The sequence below is a fragment of the Equus przewalskii genome, chromosome 16 (genome assembly GCF_037783145.1).
Source record: "Equus przewalskii isolate Varuska chromosome 16, EquPr2, whole genome shotgun sequence".
NCBI classification, from domain to species: domain Eukaryota; kingdom Metazoa; phylum Chordata; class Mammalia; order Perissodactyla; family Equidae; genus Equus; species Equus przewalskii.
This window is the reverse complement of record NC_091846.1, coordinates 10,991,251-11,019,002: the sequence shown is the minus strand read 5'-3', so window position 1 is coordinate 11,019,002 and position 27,752 is coordinate 10,991,251. Positions and strand designations below refer to the sequence as shown.

General features: G+C 41.1%; 1 protein-coding gene across 2 annotated transcripts in view; it reads right to left on the bottom strand.

Moving 5' to 3' along the window:
• Positions 1 to 21,702, bottom strand: part of FRY (FRY microtubule binding protein) — a 403,013-nt gene extending 381,311 nt beyond the window's left edge. For both annotated transcript variants that reach the window (XM_070577933.1, XM_070577936.1), the window contains exon 1: positions 21,468 to 21,702. The gene's annotated coding sequence lies outside the window, so the exon portion shown is untranslated. The remainder of the gene's footprint in view (positions 1 to 21,467) is intronic.
• Positions 21,703 to 27,752: the final 6,050 nt, after the last annotated feature.

Sequence of the window (27,752 nt, the reverse complement as noted above, 5' to 3'; positions counted from 1 at the left end):
AAAAAAACCCAGGAAATAAATGTGCCACTGTGGATGGTGTAGAAACCTACTCAAATATGAAAAGTAACAGGAATTTCTATGACAACATATGAAAGAACAAATATTGGTGACAGCCTAGCCCAACTGTGTTCTTGGAAGAACCTGGAGATTTACTGTATTTGTGCTTTTTTATTAGATTTTATTTTTTCTTTTTAGTGTCAGGACTCTAAATTTTGAAATGCTATTTAAAATATTTAAATTATTTGCATTACATTATCATCATTGATTTGCATATACCTTAATGGTATCTACAAAAATATAGTTATACATAAAGCTTTGAAATATTTCGGGATACGTAAATTAATAGTGTAAAATATCAAACAGTTTATACCTAACATACTTTTTGGAGGACCATATGAGCATATTCATTTTGTTGGTCTGAATACAGCAACTTTAAATCAGTTCATCATTTCCCTAGAGAAGTTATTTTTCCTAAGCATAAATAAGTAAACTATCTCTTGTATCATTATATCTAAAACGTAATTGAAAAAATTATATTTCCATATTTCAAAAAAGTATTAAATAAAGTAATGGCTCTTGAGCTTCTCTGACCAAGATGCACCGTAAGAAATACATATTACATTGCAATCCAGTACCAACATAGGTATACATATATTTACATGTATATAAAATTTTTTTTTTGCAAAATATTTAACCTTACAATACACGACGCACTTTGATATTTCTAGTCTTTTCTATTTAATTTCTTTAAAATAGCTGGTTTTGAATCACTAAATTGATTTTGATCCACTGATGGGTTGTTAATGGTTCACAAGCTGCAGTTTTGCAAAACTAAAGAAGTGGACTCTGGAGTTTACAACTCTGTCCCTTACATCCCTGTAACAGCAGGTTACTCGGAGAAGCTAACTGGTCATAAGGGGGGAAGGCCCACAAAACACTGTTGCCTCAGGCAGCCAAGAAAGGCACCAAGTCAGTATAGGGTACACTTACTCCATTTTCTTGGGATAGTAGCCTCCTGATTAATTACTTTGCAAATTACTCATTAAAACTTGGCTTTGCAAAGTTAGTCCCTGGTCCAGTTATTGCTGCCAGATTTCCTGTTTATACTGAACTCAGTGTGTTAGGTTATTGTCCCCACTGAAAAGTACTTTAGACAAGGAAAAAAGGTGAATCAAAGCAAAAAACCAGATTCCTAGCATCATTTCATGGTGCACTCTGGTAAAGATTTAGTGAACACTACATGACTGAAGGTGAAATCTGGGAGCCTGCTGCAGACACTAACGGACCAAAATAATTCTATAGCAAATGATCCAAGAGGCTTAATACAGTGTGATTAGTCCGCACTGCTGTCTCCTGGCAGCTGTTGACAGCGCAGCCCACTGGGAACTTGAAATATCTCTTAGAGAGGTTTCAGGATGAACATTTTCTATATTCCTAAACAAAAAGGCAGGGTAAAGCATTCTTGCAAGTACCCCGATACACATTTTCTCCTTGCAAATCATAATTCTGCCCCAAATGGTGCAATTGTTATGGAAAACTGTAAGGAAGTTTCTCAAAAAATTAAAAATAAAACTACCATATGATCCAGCCATCTCATTTCTGGGTTTTTATCCAAAAGAATTGAAATCAGGGTCTTGAAGAGATATTAGCACTCTCATGTTCACTACAGCACTACTCACAATAGCCAAACGTGGAAACACCTAAGTGTCCATCGACAGATGAACGGATAAAGAAAACATGGTATACGCAGACAATGGAATACTATTCACCTTTAAAAAAGGACACTCTTCAACACGTGACAATATGGATGAACCTTGAGGACATTATGCTAAGTGAAATAAGCCAATCACAGAAGAACAAATACTGCATGATTTCACTTATATGAGGTGTCTAAAAGAGTCAAATTCATAGAACCAAAGAGTAGAATGGTGGTTGCCAGGGGCTGGGGGAGGAGAAAATGGGGAGTTACTAATCACCAGCACAAATTTCCAGTTAAGAAAGATAAATAATTTCTAAAGATCTTCTGCATAACATTATACCTAGAGTCAACAATACTGTATTTTGTGCTTAAAAATTTGTTAAAGGGGTAGATCTCATGTTAAGTGCTCTTACCACAATTAAAAAAATAATAGTCAGCAAAATTTTTTTCTGGGAAGAGTGACATGCAAATGAGCTAGCTTTCCTCTCTCTCCCTTCCCCGCACCACCCTAAGAGGATTATAAACCAAACTTTATGCTGATCGTGTAGTGTTTTGTAAAGAGGTCACCCGTTATATATAGGTTATTCAGCTTCACTTCAGATGAAGTACAGTTTCTCAGCTAATGCCAAACAGCCTTTTCCAAACCAGCACAAGGTCAAGTACATTATTTAGGGTGGTTCAGCAATATCTACCCTAGGGTCAAGCACTGCAGCCATTAAAACCATGAATCAGTACTAAGAGGTATCAAGCTCTGGTGCTGCCCCTCACATCAATACGTATCTAACCCACCAGGAAAACTTGACGTTCCTCATGTCTAAGGAAATCAGCCCTACTTAGGTCCATTTTTTCTTGATTGATTCTCCAAGAACATGAAAACAACTTTGAACCTCACACAATTGAGTACTTAATTTTATATAGTTTGGTTTGTTCATTGTTCCTCATATGTTCATCTCTTCTCTTAAATGGCCTTGAGCTATTCAAAGGCTGGAGTTTTATTTTCTATTTTTCTTGTATCATCTCCTGCCTCCCTTAGGCAATGTCACCCATCTGACACCTATGGTCTGACTGGCTGATTTCTGGGCCTACCTGGTATGTAGTAGTGGAGAGGTGAGTGGAGCCAAGGATGGGAACAGGTTCTGAGAGTGTGGCCCTTGAGGTCCAGGGAGTCTTACACTCTTCTAGAAATACAGTTGCGTGTCACTTAATGACAGGTATGCATTCTGAGAAACGTGTTATTAGGTGATTTTGTTGTTGTGTGATCATGGAATGCACTTACCCAAACCTAGAGGGTATAGCCTACTACACACGTAGGCCATTTGGTACTAATCTTATGGACCACTGTCATATGTGTGGTCTGTCATTGACTGAAATGTCATTATGTGGTGCACGACTGTACATATCAGCATAAAAGTTGTCTTTGATCCATTGTAAAGTCTTAGACAGCAGTTGTCTGCAAAACTCTAATACCAAGTTCATGCAACAGGCTTGTGGGAAAGTGCCTAATAAAGATTATTTGAAAGAGATTATAAGGCTGTGGGCCTTTTAAATTATTTCTAGTAAACAGTATGTTATTTTGCACCAGTTAATTTCTAAATACCTTAAGATTTGATGTAGGTCTAAACAGAAAAGCAACTTTACGCACTCTAAAGCCTTGTGATTCTCATGTTGGGGTTTTGAGACACACTTTTGTGCACAGGAAATCACTCTGGGTATTTTTCTTTCAGACATTTAGTGTAGAAGTATTTGCTCATCATATGGGTTCAAAATGCAACACACTTCTGTGGGCTGGAAAGTTACTATATAAATACTACAGGGAATCCTTTCCTGTGCCTTATGTCCCCAAACACGATTCACTAGTATAAAAATAGAATATACCCCAAATGGTAAACTTGGTGGATCTTCTAGTTTTATATTTTCTGATACTCATATTTAAATAAAATTTCTTCACTGAGTAAGAAGACAACAAACCAAATACGGTACATGTGGAGGTGGAGAAAATGAATCTGACATTTTTCCTAGTGCCTGGATTTGACTACTATATTTCTAATTATAGACCCATGGATAGGGCTGTTTTAGGCTGGAATGCAAAATTACTGAGAAGAAATCATTTCCCTGGTAAAGCAGAGTCAGATAATTTCTTAAAACATCATTAATCTTTTTTTTTCCTATCAAGACATAAAACGCAGATACCTCTTTTAGTTTAATGACACAAGTCTCCAGGTAATCAAATTAGAAATGCAGAAACACAGCCTGATGTTGAAAAGCCAGAATGGTCTAGCTGATTACAACAGCTTCCTTAGGTAATTTTTAGAATCATTGGGATGCTACTTAAAACACACACACACACACCCAAAACCATCCTCTGAGATTCATCTCCCCCTCACTGGAGATCTCATTAAGACACTATAATCAAAAGTCACATGTGATAAAATTATCATCCCCATCAGCAGAGCAGATAAAGTGGCCTTAGGTCCCCTAAGTGCCCTTCCCTGAGCAACAACAATCATACTGGAGGAGTCACGTAACTCACGTTCTTGCTCTGACCTATTGATTTTTCACTTCATCTAAATGGCTCACCTCGATTACCCGGGCTCCCACCTGGACCAGCTAAATGGCATCATGATGAGGCTTTAATTTTCAAACCTAGAGTCTCATCGTTTTACATTCAGCCCCCAAAGGGAAGAGAGGCTGCCCTCCCAGGGGAAGCTGTGGCCGGGGCCACAAGGGCAGTCAGCTTCTCATACATGTTAGAGAGATTTTCAACCAGATGTTAAACGAGCCTTTCTGGATATGGGAGTGGTACGCAGAAGGAGGAGCTTTTCCTCCAGTTGTCTGCAATGTTGTAAACTATGTTGATGCCTTAAACTTTTTCTGAATGGCATTTGTTTTAAAAATATTCAGACCCAAGGCACTTGAAAGCATTCATGATAGTTCAGAGACAACTTAAAACCATTAAAGCCAGGGCTTCCACTATTTGTCTTCCATCACCATCCCAGGCTGAGGGACCAAACTGCCTCAGATAACATATAGCTAAATTAGTTCCGAGCTTCTGACTTTGTTTTTATAAGAGCCGACCATACGCTAGGCACAGCTTTGGGCACTGCGCATACTCTCCTGCTTACCCCTCACAACAAACCTGTGAAGTAGGCATTATAACCCTCATTTTACAGATGAGAAAACTAGGCACTGACTCTGTGCCAGGTCCTGGTCTACGTGCTGGGGTTGAGATTAGTTATCATGCACAGGAGCAGGGGCCTGGAGTTGTCTGACCCAGGTCACACTGACCAGAATAAAGGTTCTGTTTAGCAATATGACTTCCTACCTCTTCATTGCTGCCCAGCACACCTCATAAATCCAGGGCCAGACTCTAGAGAAAGGGGGGCAATCAGGGACAAATCTAGATTTGTTTACAGTGCTACATCCATATTGCTCAACTGCCTTCAAAGTCAGCCCCCAAATCAAATGCTTGTGCTGGTGACCACTGTCAGGCAGGTCTGCCTCTCTTCATCCCCCGGCAGAGATTTCACACAGTAAACCCCAGGGCAAGTTCACTGTGAAGTGAGAGAGGTGGGAAGAAGTATTATCTTGGTAAACAGCAGGGAAAGTGAACTTAGAAATTACTGGATGATTATACATCTTCCTGTTGGAATAAAATAGACTGATAGTTTAATAGGAAAACAAAAATTCTGATCCAGAACATTGTGGGGACCTAAATTATCTGATTCACACTTGCAGAGCAATCAGTTTTATTGATCAACTGCCATATCTCCAGGTGACTGGCATTCATGGAAAAAAAAGACTGTGAACAACTCTAGTCTGGAACTGAAAAGGAAAAAATATATTAAATGTTGCTCTAGGACAAAAGGAGAAGTTTCTGTAGTAGCTAGACTTTTTCTATATAACTGAAATATGCTTTTTCATCTAATTACTAAATAGCATCTTATAATGCTGACAGCCACTGCCACCATAACCCTATAGACGTTTTAAGCAAGCAAACTGTAGATGCTGAGTTTCTTAGAGGCTAAAATGTATCTACTTGTAATGTTGAAAAAAACACTATGAAATAAATATTGGAAGAAGTGTAATGAAACAGAATTTTACAAATGTCACAGTAATGAACTAAAAGCTATTCTTTAAGCTAAACCTATTTTGAGAATAATTAAAACCAATAAACATCATTGCCCTGAATTAAATGTTGTCAATCCTATCTCTCCCACTATTTTTAAAAGAATAGCATTTTTAAAGTGCTTTTTACAGCATAAGAAAGGTGTGGAGCCCTCCAGGTAACTGTAGGAAACAGCTATATATAAAATGCTCCAACAGGTATGGAAAGACCATGAAAATCTGTGGAGGAAAAAAGTCCATAAAAATCAGAGTGAATAAATAAGAAAGCACAGACATCTGGAGCAACTTAGCTTAATGGACAAACACTCCCACATTCATAGGTTTACAGCCCCCAAAGGCATATCCACAAGTTCACAGAGATGGCCCAAGCCATCTAGAAAAGGGAAGGGTGACTTCAGCATTCTGTTTCAGAAGACAGAGGAGAGTGTCTTCATTTTAGAAAGATTCTCAACAAAGTGAAATAAGTTATCTGGAAAACTAACATATTTGGGACACGTTCCTCTATGATGGCAGATAAATGAGGCTGTATTGTACCTGTGAAGCAATAAGTGCAGACTTGCGTAAGCCCTCCAAACAGTGCACTGAGCTACTGCTGATGCCAGAGGACACGCTCTATTTGTAAACAGAGGGATCTATCTGGCACTTAAGCAGTAACGGTTTAGGATCAACGATGGGATAATTAGATTAACATCAGTCAGTCATCACTTTCTTCTGCTTTGATTGGTTAATTCTCAGTGAAGATCTTCTTTCAGTAAAGCATATCCTTAGTTGATGGATGTTCAAGTAAAACAGAGACCACCTTGCAAAGTTTTGCAAATAAGTAAATCCACCCACAAAAATCCATAAACTTCTCTTACGTTCACAGATAAAACTCAGAGCAGATCTGATAGTTCAAAAGGTTAGCAGAAGGGAATGCAGCCAATCAGATAGTGTAAAATAAAAGTTACTCAGAATCTCCCTTTTTAAATAAATTGAGCCTTCTCTGCAATACTGATATTAAAATATCAATAGAAAACTTCCAAAAATGAAAACGTCATACATTTTTTTCTTTTTCCTGTAGGTGTTTTTGGTCAATTCATCATAGCGTGTGACAGAACAAAGGACAGTCCTTAAGCTCTCAAAACCTAATTGCCTATGAAACAGGACTTCATTATGACTTGGTTTCATTTTGATTTATATTATTCCAGACCAGTCATTTTTACAAAGGTGATTCTGTTTAACTGGTATATGTCATTCAAGCGCCCATTTTTTCCAAGACCAATATCAATACTCTTGAGGAATTTATCTCCTGAGTGGAAAACAAAATGAATATAATCAATTCTCACTACAGTTATGATCCAAAAGATCAGATATTTTTAAACTACTGTGTTAGGAGGGTATATTTTAGAATTTAGAATTCTGAAGGTGTATTTGACCTCTAGCTGTTCAGGGCTATAGCCCACCGGAGCCAAAATAATAAAGGCCTGTTCACAGAAGGCGGATGGCAGCTCAGTCTGCCCCTTCTGCTAGGCAGTCCAGCATCTTCCTGCAGCCTTCAGACGATGCTGGGAGTGGACAGCATCACCCTCCACACGTGCAGCCTCACCAGGGCAGCCTCCCTCCAATTTTGTGATTTCTTGGATTTAGTGGGTGCTCATGAAGGTAATGGTTTGGGTTTAAAAGCCCCCGGTCCCCCAACCAACCCCAGTAGCTGAATTTGGAGGTTTGGAACACCTCAAACTTCTTCTCTTTCAGGACAAGCTGAATAAAACTTACAGTCAGCAAAGGAGAGGCTATTTTAAACTGGGGAGAAAAACTACAACTGTGATTCTTAAACACTTTTTAGCCATGCATTCCTTTAAGAACTTGATCAAAGTTACAGACTCTCTTCCAAAGAAAAAAACAGAAAGAAAAGAAAAAGAAAGAAAGAAGGAATAGAATACACACTCATGGCTTGTGTTTCACACAAATTTCAAGGGAGAAATCACTGACGTCCTGAATCTCATCCAGGATCCAAATGAAATCAATAGTGCTGTAGCCATTTTCCCCAGATCCTTTGTTAGCTTTGAATTGTGTTTCTCGTTTTCTAATCTGGGGTCCAGCTGGCGTTGGCCCCTCACTGGGTCAGTGGGCCCGGGGCACTGTGCCGGGTGGGAGATGAGACGAGGACGGTGCAGACGCTGGCCTCCTCCTCGCTCTGTCTCCTCATCAGCAGTCCTCCCACTCAGACCTGGCTAAAAGCTCAGGAGGCTGTGCCAGCTTCGACTGTCTTCTACTAAATGGGGGTAATTCACACATAATTTCTTTTCAACGCTTCCACTATTCCTCTCCAGTGCTAAGGACAAGATCCAACAAAAAATCAATTTCTACAGTTTCAGTACAAATACAATTAAAAGTACATACTATAATGTGTTTGTGTACAATTGATATTTCTGATAAATACCTCAACTGTTTAACAAACGCTGAGAAGAAACTGAAAACATCCTAAAGCTACTCATCTAATTTGCACTACCTGGTAAGTGCGGGAAAACTCAGTGTCCAAGAAGGCTGTTAATGTTATTGCTAGCTTATTCAAATAGGCTGGAGTGGTCCCAAAGGGCCCGAATCACTCTACCGCTGAGGAATAAGCCACTTATAAAGCAAAGATGGCGAGAACAAGCTCAGAAGTAAGTGCTCTGCGGTGCCTAAATGAAAACGGTCTTCTCAGCATCTATGACGTAACCAGAGGGCAGTAACTCCTTCCTACAGTTGTAACCCAACTAGCTGCAGAGTGCCATGAAAGCCGAAGCCCCAGATGATTTCCTTGAAGAAAAAAAATCTTTTACATAGGTAATGCTGTTTCAGGAAACTTTAACAGCTGTGATGGTTGCAGAAAACACCATGGTCTTAAAGTTTGTTCTTACAGATACATCATAGGTCCTAGCTGAGAGGGAAAAATGCCAGGGAAATAGAAAAAGGCATTGTACAAAAGGAAAGAAAGGGGAGAAGAGAAAAGGAAATACTGAAAGAGGACTTTAAGGTGGGGGAGAGAGGGCTAAAGAGGTGAAGCAGCTGCCTGTGCTGGCCAGGGAGGAAAGGATGTTACAAGTGGCGACCTGGTGACTGGTGATTTCAAGGCTCAGTGCTCCTTGCTGGAGAAGGTAAAAGAAAATCTGAGGCTAGAGAATGGTGACTGATTCATTTTTTAAAATGTGTGAGTGTATGTATTATATATGTATATATGCACACACAAAAAATATACATATCTGCGTGTGTGTATATGTTTTGTTTTTGCAGAATGCTGGAAGTAAACTGCAGACTGAGGAAAGAGGAGATCAAAGTAGTGTAAAGAGCTTAGATGGGCTTTTGGAGAACCTAGGCAGCATTTTTGGAAAACCTAGCAGATATTTTCTTGGGTAAAATATCTGGATAAAGAACCAAGAAGCAATAGTCATTGTCTGATTCTACTGGTATAAAACACCGTGCTTAGTACTTTTCACAGTGAAGCCAGGGGAGGTTTCAGAGAGTGAGATACTCAAACTGCAGGATCATAAAGACAGGCTGGTTCTGCTTGTCTCTCTGGCAACCAAATTTTGGCTCTCTCATTGCTCATTAGGCTCTGAATCAGGGGCTAATCCGGGGAAATAAAAGGAGGAGAACTCCAATCAGTCCATTTGTGAGCAGCTCTCGTTGAAAGATGGATGGGGAGGAGTTTTAAACTATCATGAAGTTTGGTGATTATCTGTGGATTTCAATTATCTTTGGCATCTTGGCTCTAGGGGAAGCAATAATTGAGAGCCAGCTGTAGAAATGGAAATTATAAGATGGGGAGGGTATCAGCATTCTGAATGGCAGCTTTTTTGTGTGTGTGTGTGAGGAAGATTGTCCCTGAGCTAACATCTGTTGCCAATCTTCCTCTTTTTTGCTTGAGGAAGATTGTCCCTGAGCTAACATCTGTGCCAATCTTACTGTATTTTGTATGTGGGACTCCGCCACAGTACGGCTTGATGAGCAGTGTGTAGGTCCACACCTGGGATTTGAACTTGTGAACCCCACACTGATAAAGTGGAGCACATGAACTTAACCACTATGCCACCGGGCTGGTCTCTCTGAACGGCAGCTTTTGACTGGCAGATGGCCTTGGTTTTAAGAGGCCAGTTGGCAGGTTTGTGTGTCTCCCGACATTCATCTCTCAGAAGATGCAAGGCAGAAAAAGCTACCCTTCGCTTCTATGTTGGAACCACCAGGGTGACTCTGACATCCTCAGGAGATCATGAAAATAGTGGGAGGCTCATGGTGACAGGAATACTGGGCCAAGGTAGGAGTCTGGATGTGGAGCTCTCACTTTGCAAGTGAAACCAAACTTGGGCTACTTCAAAACTCCACGAGGCAGGTAGTGCGTCTTCTGTATAGATGGTCAGATGGACAAAGTCCTCAGCCTTGGGGCTAAGTGGACGCTTTTCTAGTTTCTCGAAACACAAGGACCAAGGTCTGATAACCTTCAGTTTGTCTAAAAATCTACGATTTACTATCACGGAGAGATATTTGGGATAAATTGTGGTATATGCAAAAGGCAGCTTATAAAACAGTATGTTAAATGATTCCATTTTTGTAAACAATATATCTCTATGTGAAAAAAAGAAATCTAGGAGGAAACATGCAAAAATACAAACAGTGATTATATTTAGGAAGTGGGATTATAGATGTTTTTTATCTTCTATTTGCTTAACTACATTTTTAAATTTTTCAACATTGAACACACACCACTTCCATAATAAAAATATATTTTAAGAATGTATTAACATTAAAAATGTATTTAATGTATTTTAAATACATTAAAATATATTTTAAAATATATTAATCAGGCATCACATACCCATGGTGTTGGACCTGTGAGAACAAGAGAGTAATTTTGTAATTGATTTCTAAAAACTCCTAAGTGGATGCTCCAGGATCTCGGCAGGGAAAGGTCAGGAGAAACACAATGTAGGTTTCACTGGCTACAGTATATTTATAAGCATGCTTAAGGTCTAACTACTTAAGACCTTATGGAACCGTAATTAAACGCACTCTTTCTCTATAGTTTCCGCAGTAAACTAGAGGTTGCTTATGTTTGTCTTCTTACTTGAGAAGATAACATATCCAGGACTCAGGGGATAGCAAGTGAAGATGCTAACTCTCCAGTTCTTGGTACCAGAGTGTCAAGTGGAAACCTTCCTCCTGTTCTACTTTTGGTGGATTTAATTCCACTGTTTTGATGAGTCGGTGCACACTTCTGCAAAGAAAAAGGCTGCTCTGCCCCACTCCCTTTCAAAGTGCTTCCATTTCCACTTCTGCTGTTCCACACTCATCTAGTCACTCCATGTAAGGAAGAAAAGATGGGTCCTGGTGAAGAAGACAGGGTTCTAGACTGGACTTATGGAGGCCAGTAAGGGAGCTCCTGTAGATGTGGAATGGTGAATGGCTAGGAGAGAGTGAGTGCTATAGCGATGGGCAAGACTGGGCTAAATCTGAGAGACAAAAAATACCTGGGACTTGCACTAGTCTGTTACATTACAGTCATTTCCAAAAGCAACAGAAGTGGCAATAACAACAGGCACGTACTCTCTACCAGGCCATTAGCGTGCTAGATACTTTATACATATTCTCTCGCAAACTCACAACAAACTTGCCCCGTAGAAATGAATGGCCCACTCTACAGACAAGGAAACTAAGGCTGACGGATGTAAAGCACACCCCGTGGGAGTATAATGTAGGTGCATAATGCATAATTCTGGGGTCAGACACTCTGGGTTCTTCTCCTAGCTTCTTCACTTCAGGGTGACATTGGGCAAAATATCTAACCTCTTTGTTTTTCGGTTTCCTAATCTGTAAAATAGAGATAATAACAGAGTCTATTGCACAGGAGGCTGTTGTGGGCATTAACTGAGATAAGGAGAGAATGCAATGAAGCCTGTAGCTTGGTACCAGCCACACAGTTAGCCTTCAACAGGCACTGACTCACTTCTCATTCCGTAGATAAGGGGGTGGCAAGCCCAGGTCAGTCTGAGTCAAAGCTCTTTCCATTCCAGAAACATACCCAACATAAAGGAGCCACTGTTCAAGGGACACCCCAACCTCTACTTTGATCGCTTGGATGGTCAGGCAAGTCCTTCTCCATTCGCATGCAGTACTCACAGAGATAGAGTTTCTACTTCCAGTTCCCACAGAAATAAGAAAAACAATGCTGAAGGGAACATTTTATGAGGATTGAGACCAAATTTCAAAACCTTAGGTACTGTTTTAAGTGTGTTTTTAAGAGATAGAACTAAGGCAGAGACACTGTCTAACGTGCTACTAGTGTCTGTAAGTGTCCAAACTAAAGTCTTGTTGAACTTGTTTCTACTGTCTGGAAAACTGTGTAAGTAAAAGAAGAAAATCCTGATGTATAGCTCTGTCTCAAGTGGTTTCTGAATAAAGTCCCTCTGATTTACCTCCTTTAGTGGTAGTTCAAGGATTGTTATTGTTATTTTTGTTTTACTAGAACAACAAACGAAAAAGTCGTCAGTGGACACAGAATTACAACTTTCCAAATCACTTTTCATTTTTGTCCAAGCGCAAATTATATCTTTAAGTGGCGGTAATTAATGTGTACGTTTTATGCTCTGAACCTATCATGTGATGATCTAACATTTGTATTTCTGCTAATACAAAATTTGCTAATACAAATAACATTTGTATTTCTGCTAATAAAATGTCTGCTAATCTCCCTCAAACCCATGGACTAGAATCTGAGTACTCATGCCACATAGTCCATATTCACATCAACCCCTTAAATATTTTAGATAACTCTTCATTAGTCACGTTCTTTCTCATTCTGTCATTTTGCCTTTTAGAATTGTTTTATTATGTTTCATGATTTAAATGATTTTCAGTTTTCTATATTGCAACGCATGTCTTTTGTAAGATGACATGAATATTCAAAAGAATCTTCATTGCCTTCAGACCTAAGATAAATACATTACTTTGCTTTTTTTCCCTGCCTCTTTTCCTCCCCTCCATCCTTTTCCTTTTTTATTAACACTTTGTTTTTTTAGAGCAGTTTTAGGTCAGCAAAATTGAGGGGAAGGTACAGAGATTTTCCATATACCCCCTACTCCCACACATGCATAGCATTCCCCACTATCAACATCCCTCACCAGAGTGGTACATTTGTTACAACTGATGAACCTACACTGACACGTCATAATCACGCAAAGTCCAGAGTTTACATTAGGGCTCACTCTTGGTGTTCTACATTCTGCAGGTTTGGACAAATGTATAATGACATATATCCATCATTATGGTACTTCTTTTTTCTCCTCCAACATTTATCACTATGGCTTTATCTGAAATTTATTGCACTATTTGGTTATGACCAAAATACATTATTCTTTTTCTTACTGTTTTCAAACTGTTATTCTATTGTTCTAGCAAGCTTTGTTAGGTAACTGATCTTTTCTTCAAAGCTGTATTGCTTATTTGTATGTCTTAATTTAAGTTCACTAAATAATCTAAATCAAAATCGGAAATTTCTATGTTATTATTTTTAATCTGTCTAGTTTTCAGTCCAATATCATAGAATTTTAATAATGGTTATTTGTAATGGACTTTTTAATTTGTTATGGCAAATTTATCATCATGACTTCTATTTGTTAAAATTTCAGTTTTGATGTTCTTGCTTCTTCATTCTGGATGATTTAACTATCAAATTATAAAGTATTTTGTAAGAACGTCTACTTATAATTAATAAGGATCTTTGAGCCAAAGGAGGGTAGAAATTCTGGTGTCAACCAGACAAACAATATTTTCTAATTCAACAAACAGTTATTAAGCTCTTACCATTTGCAGACACTTCTCTAGGCTCTAGGGCTGAAAAGACAAGCAAGGGTATGCCTCTTTCCACTCCACTTCTGAAAGAATGCAATTCAAATTCATGAAGATTAAAGCTAAAACGAATGCAAATACCTAGAACTGCTCCAGGAAAGCTGCCCCCTCTCCCCTCACCCTCCCATCATGGGGTCTCACAGAATCAACACAAAGAAAGGACTCCCGCAAGCAAAAGACTAATGAGTATCACGGATGTTGAGAAACACCTGGAAGCAAAATGCAGCACTCATATAGATGTAATTGTTCTTTACATTTTTTGGACAATTCAAATGTTTCCGCATATTATCTCATTTGACTGACTACTCCATTTTTACATAGGCCTAATTCGTGTACAGAGTCAGAGGTTAAAAGTCCACAAAAGCCTGGACTATAAAATGTATATTATGTTAAGAGACATGCTTCACTGGTGGGGATAAACCCAAGTGATAAACCTAGATTTGATGTCCTGATCCACATCAAATCTAGGTCAGCAACATAAGCCAGGGAGAAATGCTTTCACTGGTCAGTTTACGTGAATATTGCTACTTTAATTAAAGAGTTATGACGTCAGTTTGGAAGCACAATAGGAGAGCAGCTGTGCTCCAGTGAAAACACTCCTACAGTTTCCATCAGCACAGATAAACTCCTACACGATGCAAAGGAGATGTGTGTGAAGTCACAAAGTGGAAGGAATTTGAAAGCAGAGGGCAATCTCAGAGTCTTCACTGTGAAGGAATTACCTTAGGAGATTATTAGATTGACCTCCTGCTCACATTTTCATTATTATTTCTTAACGTGCATGGTCAAGATTCCAAGGGAACGTTGTAGGACTTTAAAGACATTTTAATCATTAACCAGTCACATAAAGAAAAGTCATGAGGCTCACTATAGCAACAACTCATTTAATTTATTAGCTGTGAGTCCTAACGCTCCCACCATCATGCAATCCTGCGATTCATCATTAAAAGTAACTCTTGAGTCTAACCCCATGTCCATCCCACTCATCACCACCCTCCGTCAGCATCCTCAAAGTAGACACGTGTTAGCACAGGTACATTTTAAACATTCTATGCCTAGACTTGTCACCACCACATGTCCTGTTGATTAGCTTCATACAGCTCTCTCCAGTACCACTCCTTTCTGTGTATCTATATCATCTGATCATCTCATCAATACTCATACGCAGCCAAGCAGAAAAAGTACGTTTCACGCGATTTTGAGTAACTCACATTTAGAAGTCTACTCCTGAACACATTTGCAACACACCATTCACTTTGAAACTCTAATTTCACTCTGAGAAACCACCTTTTTAAAAGTTGCCTTTAACTTTCATGTTCCCTGACTTTTATTGATATTCCAAATCCACTGTGAATAATAATTACCCCAAACATATAATTACCTTATAGATTTTAAGATCTCACAGCAGAAGATGTATTTGCTTAAGGGCTCACTTATGTTTTTAAAGATTTAAGTGTTTAGCTCCTCTTCTGCCTGGGTGGTTCATCTTTCATCTGGGGATACTTTATGGAGTGCGCACTTTCTCATTTTTTCTTTTCCTCAAGACAAACACTGCACACCTGACCACAGTATCCAGCAAAGATCGACTGTGAGCACGGCTGGACCATCTGGCACCACGACTCAGATTTAATTAACGTTTACCGGATGAGGACCATGTGTCAGAGCTTGAGCTAGGCATTTATGCATATTTGGCTGAATATTCCATCTATACATGGTCGTAATTCATTAGTTGAGTATTTAAAAAATCCCCATGTATTAATCATGGCTTTCATTTTCTGTACTCTGATGTTTTGACATCTTAGGGCCTTGATGACCCTGGAGGGACTATCCCTCCTAGATTGGCCAGCTCCGACCTGGCATAAACGGATAAACGAGCTGCCTTCCAGGGTGCCTTTCATATGCAAACCAACTCTTCCCGAGCCCATACTCCTAACCACCTCCACTACTGGCTCTCACACTCAGGGTCCCTATCCACCTGCTCTAATCAGCTCAGTGCCAGGTACCAGACAACTAGGGACAGCCCTATGCCCTAGAGCCCTCTGAAATGCTTCAAAGTAGCCAATCCTAACCCTGCTTACCCTGCCTTTCCTGTTCTGGTTTCCAGTGGAAACCACAATAAAGGCTCTTGTCCACATTCTCCCCTTACTCCCTCTGCCTCCTGACTGACCCCGCTGCTTCCCCTGTGGCCCTGTGTCACATCTGTGCCTCCTGCTTCTAGGGAGCCATGGGTATAATGAACTTCTTCCTTTATGACAGTCATTTCCATGTCTGCATGTCTTGCCATACCTGATTACAACAAAGCCTGGGTACCATTAAAACACCCCACATAATCATAGAATTGGCAGCTGGGATTATTCTGCTTTTCTTTTATTCTATCTTCCATGTTCAGAAAAAACAAGTTTTAAACTTTTTTTTTTTTGTCATTTGCCATTTGTCTGGCCCAAGTTAACAATACTTAATAAAGGTAAGTACATGTAAGTTATTTTAGTGTACAGGCATGTGTCGCATAATGACGTTTCGGTCAACAATAGACTGCATATAGGTCGGTGGTCCCACAAGATTTGTACCATACAGCCTAGGTGTGCAGTATGCTATGCCATCTAGGTTTATATAAGCACACTCTATGATGTTCACACAATGATGAAATCGCCTAACAACACATTTCTCGGAATGTATCCTCATCATTAAATGATACATGACTGTATAACGAAAAAGACATAATTAATAATTATCTTCTTCTATGTGAAAGAGCCAGCTCTGGTCTCTCTGCCAGGACCCTTCGCAGTATCCACTAACATGTCACATTACTTCAACTGTACAGGGGGAGAGGCAGTAACAACCCTCTGCGCACACCATTTATCCTCCCCTGAGCAAGCAGACTGAATGAATCTTAGAAACCCATAAGTGATCTTTGTTTGTTATATATGTGTTTTAGAGGTCCCACATGTCAATGGACTGGAATCTGGGTGTGTTTTTGCAGGTCCAGTTATTACATTAATAGATGATGGCATTATTTGGGCAATGCTAACTCACTTTGATCCTTAGGACTACTTCAGAGTTAGCTGCTATGCTAAACCTCCCAGCCATTCTTTCTGCTGGCATATTCATCTGACTTCCTGTTGTTGGTCTAGAAGTGCACTCTGCTTAACTAGGGAGCAATAAGGAAACAGAGGCACTGACAGATGGAGGTCTGTATTGCCCGTCAAGATTTTCCTTTTTGTCTTTTGATTTGTCAAATGTCAAAATGTAAAGATGGCCTTTTGGGGGGTTAAAAAGTGGACTGTAAGGCAAGGCCTTTAAGTAGATGTTTATCTTCCTGGAGATGTACATTCAGACAAGGTCACCAGCACTGAGTTCCTGTTTCAGAGGTGCCTACTGAAGGAAAGGCTATTTTTCTGCTAATTCTGGTACACGCCAAATACACAACAGAACAAGTACATGAAATTGAACTGTGCATAAATTCAAGCAATTAATGGCTTTGGGTAATACAAGATGAAAGTTGTTATAGAACCAAGATGTAAGTTATTATAAATTCCTTCAGTGGTCAAAGATCAATAAAAGCTACAACAGAATTTCTATATACCGTGAACTAGTTTTGTAATGGCATGACATATTTTGAATTGGGCTCTGCAAATAAAATCAAGGACTTAATGCCAGCCTGTACCCCTTTTCTCTGCTTTGCATTTCTGTCAATGTCATAATTTTGAGAATACGTTTTCTAACCAGCTGAAGAGTAGCGAACCACTTGATACACCTCCATGGCATTGTCAATACTCATTCACTCATTCTTCAGATAATTATTGAGCAGATTAACTATGTGTCCTGGACTATCCTAAGTGGTTGGCACACAGTAGAGAACAAGACAGAAAAAGTCCTTGCCTTCCTGGAGCTTGGAGTCAAACAAAGTGAATGATTATATGAATCAATGAATGGATGAATACATGTAAGAAGATGGGCAGGTTAGAGTTCATGAACTAAGTGGGTACAGATTAGCATATTTCATTGCTAAAGTTCTTTCTTTTTCACATGTTAACCTCCTTGAAATCAGGATGTGTGTTAATATTGATGGTATCCTAAAATTGCTGACAACTTGACAGTAGTCATGGCAAAATTTTCATTTCCCTGCATATGCATAAACTTGGTCACAGCTATTCACTTTGTTATTACTTCTACTAAGTTATGGGTATTGTTGGCACTGCACGTGTTCTGTTTAATTGCTATTTAAATGAGTTTCAAAAAGATTACACTATGATTTGGCACTGAAAGATGTTACTGTGTATTCACTGACACAGAGCAGTGGGGCATAAATGTTATATTACTAAAGGAAACATTTGTCTTTGTTTGGCATTTCCATATGACCTTGCAAGGCAAAACCCACATGCTTTACCAGACTGAAGACAGACACAGAAGATGAATCTGTTACAATTTGTTACTGAGATATATGCAAACCGACTGCCTATCACACTCTAAGCAATGCTACTGAAGGCAATGGCAGGAAAAAGTACCAAAACTCATGGAAGAGATGAAAGAAACTTGAAAGCAATGAGAGACAAGTGTGACCAATTCATGCAGTGTCATGGAAGACCATTGTTAAAGTAGCATGTTATAATATAATTGGCAATAGTTTCTCTTTCTTCTGGTATAACATAAAAGTGATTCTATGTTTTACAACTGATGGCATTTTAGATTTGATGAAATGTGGAAATAAAGATGGACTGCTACTTAATGAGAAGTTTTATAAACGGCATAGAATGCAGAGTCGAAGTTTGTTGATACTGCCCAGTTTTAAGTTAATGAGGTATATGCATGAACCCAACTTTAGGCAACTGTGCGATGTCAATAATTTTGTATAGTTTTGTAGATCACTAGTCATTTTAAAGAAGTCTACTTCACTCTTTATCCCCAGCAATGATTTTGGCACATTTTCCATTCTGGTGCAAGAGTGTGACAATGAGCAAACCTCATGTTCTACTTTCCCAATTTAATTAGTGCTGCTCCAGTTTCTGGCAGTTTTGAGATATTAGAGGGGAGGTGCTGGGGCTATATTCTAAACTCAAACCTTACCAGTGCTACAGGGTAGAGAGTGAAATAATTAGACAGGAGAGTCCATTTGAAATCCCAAACCATGTACACAGGACTTTGAGATTCTTAGCACTAGAGTGAAATGAGTAAAATGCCAACTACAGGGCTATGTATCCAGGCAGCATACGGTCACAGCTCAAAAATGCATTCATTTCTTTTCAGGCTTAGTACTGCACATCATTTTGGAACCAGAGCGAGTTGAAAACTATACCAAGGGAGAGAATACACACACACACACCTCTAGGGAAGAGAATGATAAAACCATGGCTGTTGATCATAATAATAGACATGATTTCTTAGGCGCAGCTTCAAAACTTACTGTGTCACAGCTGTGACATCAGTTTTTGATACCATTCAGCCAAGTGACAATTGCCTAAGTGTAAATGCAAGGAATCAAATCAGAAATAGGTGTGTGGCCACATCTATCGCCAAGACAGTAGGTAAAAGGGTTTCTATACGGTGAACACATGTCTTCAATAGTGTTGACATCAGGCTACACTCTATACATGGCATTAAACAACATGAAGAAGGCCTGTTTCCTGTTCCTCGGGCACTAAGTCAGTTTCCTTTCTGGTCAGCAGTGTAGAATCCAGGGATCCCCTGGACTACTACTACCTTCCGCAGAGGCTTCATTTCAGTCTTTCCTTTTAAGTAGGCTGGCCTGTGTCAGGCATCCTCTGACAGTTGGTACAGGAAGACGAGTGTGCCAGTGTGAAGACTGCAGGGGATGTGTTGCTGCCAACTGGTGGGGTGTACTTGTGTGTGCAGACCTAAAATAGACTTGATGACTGAGAGGGCAGAGACTGCTCCTTAAGTGCCAGTGAGGGAAACACTAGGTTACCTGTCTTCGGGAACCAACCTATCTGAAAGGGCAAGGAGTTTATATGTTTGGAGATTTCCATCTGATTTACATGCTGGGGACTGGGGGTTGGGAAGAGTCTGGGGATCCCCTTATATTGCCCTTTGGTGAAGAGAATACCTGCTAGGCACTGGCATTCAGGGGGAGAAGATATTCTATAAACGAATCTGATCTAGGAAGCCAGTAGACACATCATATGTTGTCATATTTGGATTTCCTACTGTGTTATAACACAGGCAACTGTCTCTCAAGAGGGACTGGGAGACAGCATAGGGTAGTAGCAAAGAGCCTGGACAGGGAGTCAAACAGACCCAGGTTCAGATCTCGCTTCTTTCATTTACTTGACACATAAACTTGGGAAAATTACGTAAGCTCTTTAAACTCTAAAATACGGGAAGTAATAATACCTCATCAGAGTGATTGTGAGAATTAAAGTAATAACCTATGTAAAACACTTAGTAACATATCTGGTACATAGTATGTACTCAATATATGTGTCCATATACTGTGTCACCACTGACTAAAGAAGCTTCCTTCTCTTTATGACGCAAATGTTCTTACAGATGTGACGTTCCCTGGTGTGGGTGTCAATCATATGGACAAGAACAGGATGTTGATGTCTTTGGCCAAGGGTGTCTCCAGGACACAAAAGTTGGTGTTATGAAGTTGTCTTAGGGTATGAATAGGTCTTCATAAGAAATGAATAAAGTAACTGTGAGATCCACATGTGTGATCAGAAAGGTATCATAATGATCAGAATTGAACAGAATTCAACATGTATTTGTTGGGATCTACTAATTTCAAGTGCATGTGATATTCATGTTACTACTTCTACTCTAAGCTACTTTACAATAGACGTGTTCCTACACCCTTGTGTAAAACTCAATTCTGACTCATTATTTCTCTGCATGAGAGGAAGTTTTGTAAAGCAAATAATTCCTACCTAATCCATCTTGTTTTGAAGGCTGAAACTTTCTCTCATCTTCAGGCGGGTACAGGTATTCTTTGCTCCCACCTCTCACCCTAAGAGCTGGGCCATAACTTCTACTCCCTTCAGTGTGCTCCACATCACCGTCCCAGCACTCAGGGAAAGCCGATTGGAAGCATGTGGCAGTAAGAAAATATTCAAGATTTGACAGACGTAATCACTGGCACCTTGGACACACTGGTGATTAGGGATCTTTAATTAGCAGATAAGGTAGGCTTAAATATATGAAGCTGTCAGAGCATAGATCTTGGCATCGCCCATTCTAGGGGGAGAGAACCTGGGGGCGTTGATTACCTGCTGCACTGTTTTCAAGCAAAAACCACAATGTGGGGGCTCTGGATGCCCTGCCTCCGGAAAGCTCCCTCCTCAACGGGGATTCCCACAGAGGAATTTCCTCAGGGAAGGGCCTGTGTCAGGAATGCTGCTCGGGTCAGAAAGTGGCACGGGTTCCTGCATGCCCATATTCAGAAGAACACGGGCGTCCCCGGCAGGGTGATCCGCCTCTCTTTAAAGGTGCGGGCCTCAGGGCCCCCGGAGTCTGGCTGCTCAAGTCTCAGCATCAAACTTTCTCCTGGAACAGAACCTCTTTCAAACCACATGGAAGCAGGAGGAGGATGGAGGATGGGGATGCTGCCAGCTGCTGCCCGGAGACAGCCCTCCTCCCCCCACCCCGCTTCCCTCAGCCCCCACCCTCTTCCTCACGGGCAAAGCAGCCCAGACAGCGCAGCCCCGCCCAGCCCCACCCACCCCGCTCACCAGCCCACCACCCAGTCGATGGAACAGGAGCTTCACAAAGCCACTTTCCGGGCGCTGCGGTGCCCTGGGGCGAGGGGGCGAGAGGCGCTGGGTACCTTTAGGAAGAGGCCAGGACACCGGCGCCCGAGGAGACCTGCAGCATAGCCTGGACGCCGCAGCCGCCACCGCCGCCGCGGGGGGCTACTTGGCTGCGTGGAGAGCCGGGCTGGCGGGGACCGGGAGCCCTCGCCACCGCCTGCGCCGCTCGCGCTCCCTGCGCTGCGCTCCTGCGCCCGGGCTCGGCTGCCCGGCGACCGCCACTGTCAAGCGGAGCCCCGCCCCCAGCGCGCCGGCCAGCAGCGGACCCCCGGGACGCGCCGCCTCCGGGATTGGCTGCCGGCGCCGCTGGCTCCGCCCCCGCCCTCCGCCCCTCCCTCGCCGGTGGCGCGCGCCCGGCCGGTCCTCTCCAGGGGCGCCGCGGGAGGGTGCGGTCCCGGGCTGGGCGAGGCTTCCTGCGGGCACGGCGCTCGGAGCTCGGCCGCTGGCCTCTGCAGTTTCTCTCTCCTTTGCTAATCTAGAAATAAATAGACAACCAAAAGGAAAAGAAAAAGAGGAAGCATCTTCTCTAGGGCCCTTCGCGGGAAGGGCAGCGGCTGGCAGCAGTTCTGGTGTGAGATCTTTAAAGACATTTCTTAAGGAAATCCAGGAAAGGCTACCTGGGGTAGAGTATTGGAATTAAAGCTGGAAGGCGTTTGTTTTGTTTTGTTCGTGTTTGCTAGTTTGTTTTTTAACCAGAAGGTGCCCTCACACACCGTCTAAACTTCTTCATTTTATGAAGAAATTAAATCCAGTTCAACAGCTCGTCCAAGGTCACGGAGCAAGGAGAGTGATTCTCTACTTCTGCACTAAATCAAAGCGGCCTCAGCTTTTATTTCTCAGTCATGCAAAGGGGTGCGTTCTACGATTTGATGCTATGTTTACTGTGTAGCAAGAAATAAATTAAAAATCCAAAGAGCAGAAAGTAGATTAGTGGTTGCTAGGAGGTGGGGAGAAATGAGAAGGGGTTTCTTTTTGGAGTGATGAGAATGTTATGCAATTTGATGGCGGTGATGGATGCACAACTCTGAATATACTAAAACCCAGTGAATTGTACGCTGAGTGACCTTTATGGTATTGAATTAAATCTCAATAAAGCTGTTATAGAAATATGTTGAGAGCGATAGTGCTTTGGGGAAACCCACATAAGCGCATAGCTGGAGTATGTCACAATTGTATTTTTTTGTGGGCAGAAATTACGGTTTATGTGCATACACCCATTTGTTGATTCAATAAACTATTCCCATCTTTACCAGGTACTCTGACAGTGATACAAAGATTAATAAAGCATGATCTCTGTCTTCAAGTAGTTGCCAGCCTATTGAGAGGAGGCAGTCATTCTAATACAAAAAGGTACCTCTTACTCCAGGGAGGTAGAAAGTGCCAGGTTTGGGGTACTAACACCTAAGGAAAAACTTTGGTGACAGTCCCAGAGGGGCTGGAGTATGTTTTGTATTTTAGCAGTGGCTGATATGGCCCTGTCTGAGAGGTGTGGCAGGAAGTGAAGATGGACAGTTACTCATAGGACAAAGTATCAGTGTGGATTAGAGCTCAGTTTAAGAGGGGCAGCCTAATCAGAAATGGAAAATTTGAATTCTTCTGGGGCTTTTCCATCCCTCGTGTGGTGTGTGATTCTGATGAATGGTCTTATCTAAACCAAGTTTCATCATCTCATAAGGGAACAATAGCATCGTGAACTGACCTCCCTTCACCCCACCTCCCTGCCCCAGAAAGATTAGCCCTGAGCTAACATCTGCCAATCCTCCTCTTTTTTCTGAGGAAGACTGGCCCTGAGCTAACATCCATGCCCATCTTCTTCTACTTTTTTACATGTGGGATGCCTACCACACCATGGCTTGCCACGCAGTGCCATGTCCCCACCCGGGATCCCGGCCGGCAAACCCCCCTGGCCACCGAAGCAGAATGTGCGCATTTAACCGCTGCACCACCAGGCCCGTCCCTGACATTCCTTTCTACCTTTATAGTACACAAAGTGCTTTCCTGCATTCTCTCCTCTGAAATTGGAGGAGCGAGGGTGTGCATTCAAGGGCTTATGGCTTCTAAGTGATGGAGCTGGGACAGAAGTCCATGCCCTGGCTGTGGGTCCCATGTTCTTGATGTTATCAGCCTTTTGAGTTGTGAAGCTTCCTCAGAAGTGCAAAGAACTCTTGAGCTAAAAAAGCTTTCTAAGCAGCAGCAAATTAAACTTGTTTTTACACTTGGAATTGGTCTACCTTTTGATTGGAAAGTAAGAATATTATAGGCCCTATGGGGGAAAAAGACATAGCCATCGATCTCCTTAGCTCCTCAGTTGGGTCAGTGCAGGAAAGTCCTGGATTCCGGGCTTTATAAAAAAGGGGCTGTGCAATTTGAAAACTGGAGGTTACTTTTTTGTATTGTCGGTATACAATTGTCCGCGTACCAACAGCACTTCCCTTTTCCTCCCCCTTTCCTTCCATCCTTTCCAAAGGGTTTGTGAACACCTTTGAAAGCAGGTACTGTGTTATGTTTTGTTAATTTCCTTACTTCCCCTCCCCCTACTTGCATCCCCACCCATCCTCACCCACCCCCTTCCCCACCCTCTTCCCACCTTCAGAGCCTGGGACCTAGTAGCCTCTCAATGAATATTTGTTATATGTTCAATGTCATTTTATCCTTAAAAAGGGAATCACTTTATTCAATACTAATTGTTTATAGTGCTAACATGCATTATGAAATTCCGATATTAATTGGCCCATATAGCATGTATGCTCTAGAGCTTTGGGACACAGTTGCAAGAACATTAGAGAATTACATTCCACACTTTAATAAGCTATGAATTGAACTCTAAACCTAAACGCCTGAAATTTAAAAGTTAGTCTCAATCTAGGAAAGCACAATATTAATATTTTAACAGTCAATAAGCTAAGTACTTGGGAACAGAATAATTTTAATATTCTAGAATTTTTATCTCAGAGGAGATAATTTATAGTGGTTTTAAAAGTCTTTGAAATCTTTTGTAAATCTTCCTTGTTTTTTTCTTTTCCTTTTTCAGTTCTTCCTGTTAGGCTCATTTTTATCTTTCACAGGATTCTGATATCTAATTAACACCTCAGCATTACAATTCTCTTTTATATAAATTTCTGTACAAAAATCTAGAAAATCCAAGAGGATGGAGGAGTACTGGTATTCCTGGAGTCTGAAGCCTGGAGAAAACCAGCAAGAAGTATGTCACTGTTCCTCTTGCAGGAGCAGATGGTGTCCCTCCCGGAGGAGTGATGTGTTGGAAGAAATGAGATAATGAAAATAAACAAGCTACTTTGTGAATGTTATCAAATGTCAGCACCAGCCAGATATGTCCCTACATAAGTGTTCTTTACTAATAAAAGTAAAAGCAGATGAACATGACAGTTTTCTAAATATATTCAGAAAGAAATCATTTGAGTAAAAGAATTGACCTACTTGGGTCACACATGATAGCGTGTGGGAAACAGACCTTGGGAAGTGGAAAGTGTGTGGTTGGGCAGGCTCAGCTGTCTGTCAGCTGTCAACTCTGCCCGTTGGTCACAGCTTTGCAGCCTTCTCAAGCATGCTTTCTCCTTTCCAGGTCACACAGCAGAGTTATTGGGACAGGGATCTTCTGCCCCTTAGGATATTTATGGGACCTGCTACTATGGGTGAAAAGCCAACCAAAGACAGGACAAAAGAAGAGACAAAATGTTTGCCTGCCGAGCAGTCTGCCAGATCCTGGTGTTTTCAGTCAGCTAGCCTGGGGTTCCTTGCTGTTCTGGAAAAGTCAGCTTACCTTATGGTGAAATTTGAAGAAAGGAAAGATACTTGTAGACAGTGACTACAAAAGTGGGTAATCTGATGAGAGAACAATTTTGTAAGTAGCATAAATGTGAGAATTATGAAGGTATTTAAAAGAATCAAAAATGATGCTACAATTGCGTACTCTGAAAAATTAGTAGTGGGAAACTATTGCCTAGTTGAGATAAGACACTTGACTCTCTCTGGATGATCAGAGAAGGCATTAGGATGGAGGTGGACTTTGAGCTGACAATGAACCAAGAGCGAGGAACCCTAGTCTGAGAATGAGAGGGGAGGAAGGAACATTCCGTGTTGAGTAAACAGCAACTGGGAATTCCCAGGGTGTGAAAATGTCTAGTTTCAGGAAAAAGCAAAGTTGACTTGCTGTGGATGAAGTGTGGAGGGGCTACTTGTTTCTGTTCATCTAAACTGCTCATGCTTTCTCTGCCTTGGTATATTTGAAGATTTTCCACCTCCACCTCCAGGAAAATAGATATATATTTAAGAGAGAAAAGAAACAGGCTTGAAGTAACCCAGTGGTTACCATAGAGAATAAGAAAATAAAAATTTTCATATTATGTGAAGCAAAGTCAAGCATGATATATAATTATTCAGAACAAACCACTAAAGAGGCTCTTCAATAGAATAAAGAAGAATAGTTATCCCAAAGAAAGCGACTGTTTTGACGTTTAACTGGGAAGAGATCCAAAAATTTAGACTGGGATTATAGCCCTTGCCTTCTTTTGGGAAGACTTCATAGTGATTATTCAGAGAAGCCGACACTTGCAATTCTAGTTACCTTCAACAGATAATAAAATAAAATAAAACAAAACCCAATGGAAGCATGCGTATAAAGGAGGGTGACACCGAAATAATTTCCACATTTTTGATAAAGGACTTGAAGCATTTTTTTGATGTAGCTAAACTTCTCTCAAAAATGAATTTTGATTCTCCCTTTTTGTTTCTTAATTCTCTCTTTTACTAGACTAGTGGAAATGGTTCCATTTCTGTCCTTTATTGTCTTCTTTTTCTGTCTCTTAGCTTATTAGAAATATATTTCATGGTACTGGGGGTGGCTTGGAAGGAAATTACTGAGGTGTTCATCTCTGAAGAATCCCAAGCAGTGAGATTGCTGCAGGAAGACGGGAAAAGATAAAATTTAAATCCAATTTCCCTAAACAGAAAAAGATAGTTTCTGCAAAGGAGGACTGATGAGCTTGATCAAAATCTTGAGTGAGGGTCTAGACCAAGCTATTAAAAGTCTAGATGTGAGCACCTCATAGAAAGTAATGACCACCAGACTGGAGCAGAGATTCCTGAAGAATAAATCATGGCAGATTGACCCTCTTGGTTCTCCCAAGTTACACTGATAGGTCAGAAATTTGTTAGACTAATGTATAGGTGGCAGAGACTCCTAATTGTTCCCCAACATCTTTTCTTCCTGTCTTCTTTTTATTAATAGATCCCCCCAAGCTGGAAGCATAGTGACCTAGTTAGAGACTCCTCTGAGGCTGGGTGTGGCCGTGTGACTAGCGCTGGTCAATGGGATGCAAGCAGGAGTGATGTGTCCCACCTCTGGGTCACTTCCCTCTGCTTCCTCCTTCCCTTTCCTGCACACAGTGGTGGTGAGGAGACTGCAACCAAGAAGTGAGAAGAACACTCAGGGGATGCTGGAACAGCAACATAGAGGATCCCTGCATCCCTGGATGACCCCCTGAGGAATAGCACCTGTCTCTCCATACTGCATAGCAGAAAGAAATAGACTCTTATTTTGTTTCAGCCACTGAAGTTTTGAGTCTCCCTGTTTTGGCACCTTAGGTTGTATCCTACTTAATAGAATACATAAACTCCAATAAGACATTTGCTTCCGTCTCTTATGGTGTACTTCTGTACAAGGAGAAGAAATGTGTACAAGACAAGTAGGTGAATTTGTAGCTAGAAGAATAACCTTATTCAGATCGTTCTGATTAAGCAGGGGTTGCAAATTATAGCCATCAGGTTGAATTTGGCCCTATAGACCTTTTGTTTGCAGTACAGTATGTTGAAAAAATTTTTTTAAAAAAATCTGAGTGCTTTTAGGACAGTATGTACTCTCCACCTCCACTCTCCACAGGTCCCACTGTCTTACTCTTGCCTCTTCATATATTTATGTTCCCTGCTTGGCACCTGAAGACAGTTGAGCAAGCAGCTCTTGGGATAAAGACAAAGACACCCAACGTGGCTTAAAAATGAAAGAGAATTTGATGCTCTCTCACCTAGAGTTGAAGGCGAATGTTCCCAGTCACAAGGGGCTGTACCCTGAATGGTCATCAAGGGCTCACTTTCCTCCCAGAGAGTTGCTTCCTCATATTCAGGTTGTTTGTGTGGTTGAGGATGAGTCACAATAAGTCCCAGCCATCTTTCTGGCAGGAAAGGGATGGGGGGAAGAAAAACATGTGAAGGAGGCATGTGCTCACTTAAAGTGTACAGTCTGCTGAGTTTTGATGAATGTATCTGTGCAAGCACCATTCCAATCA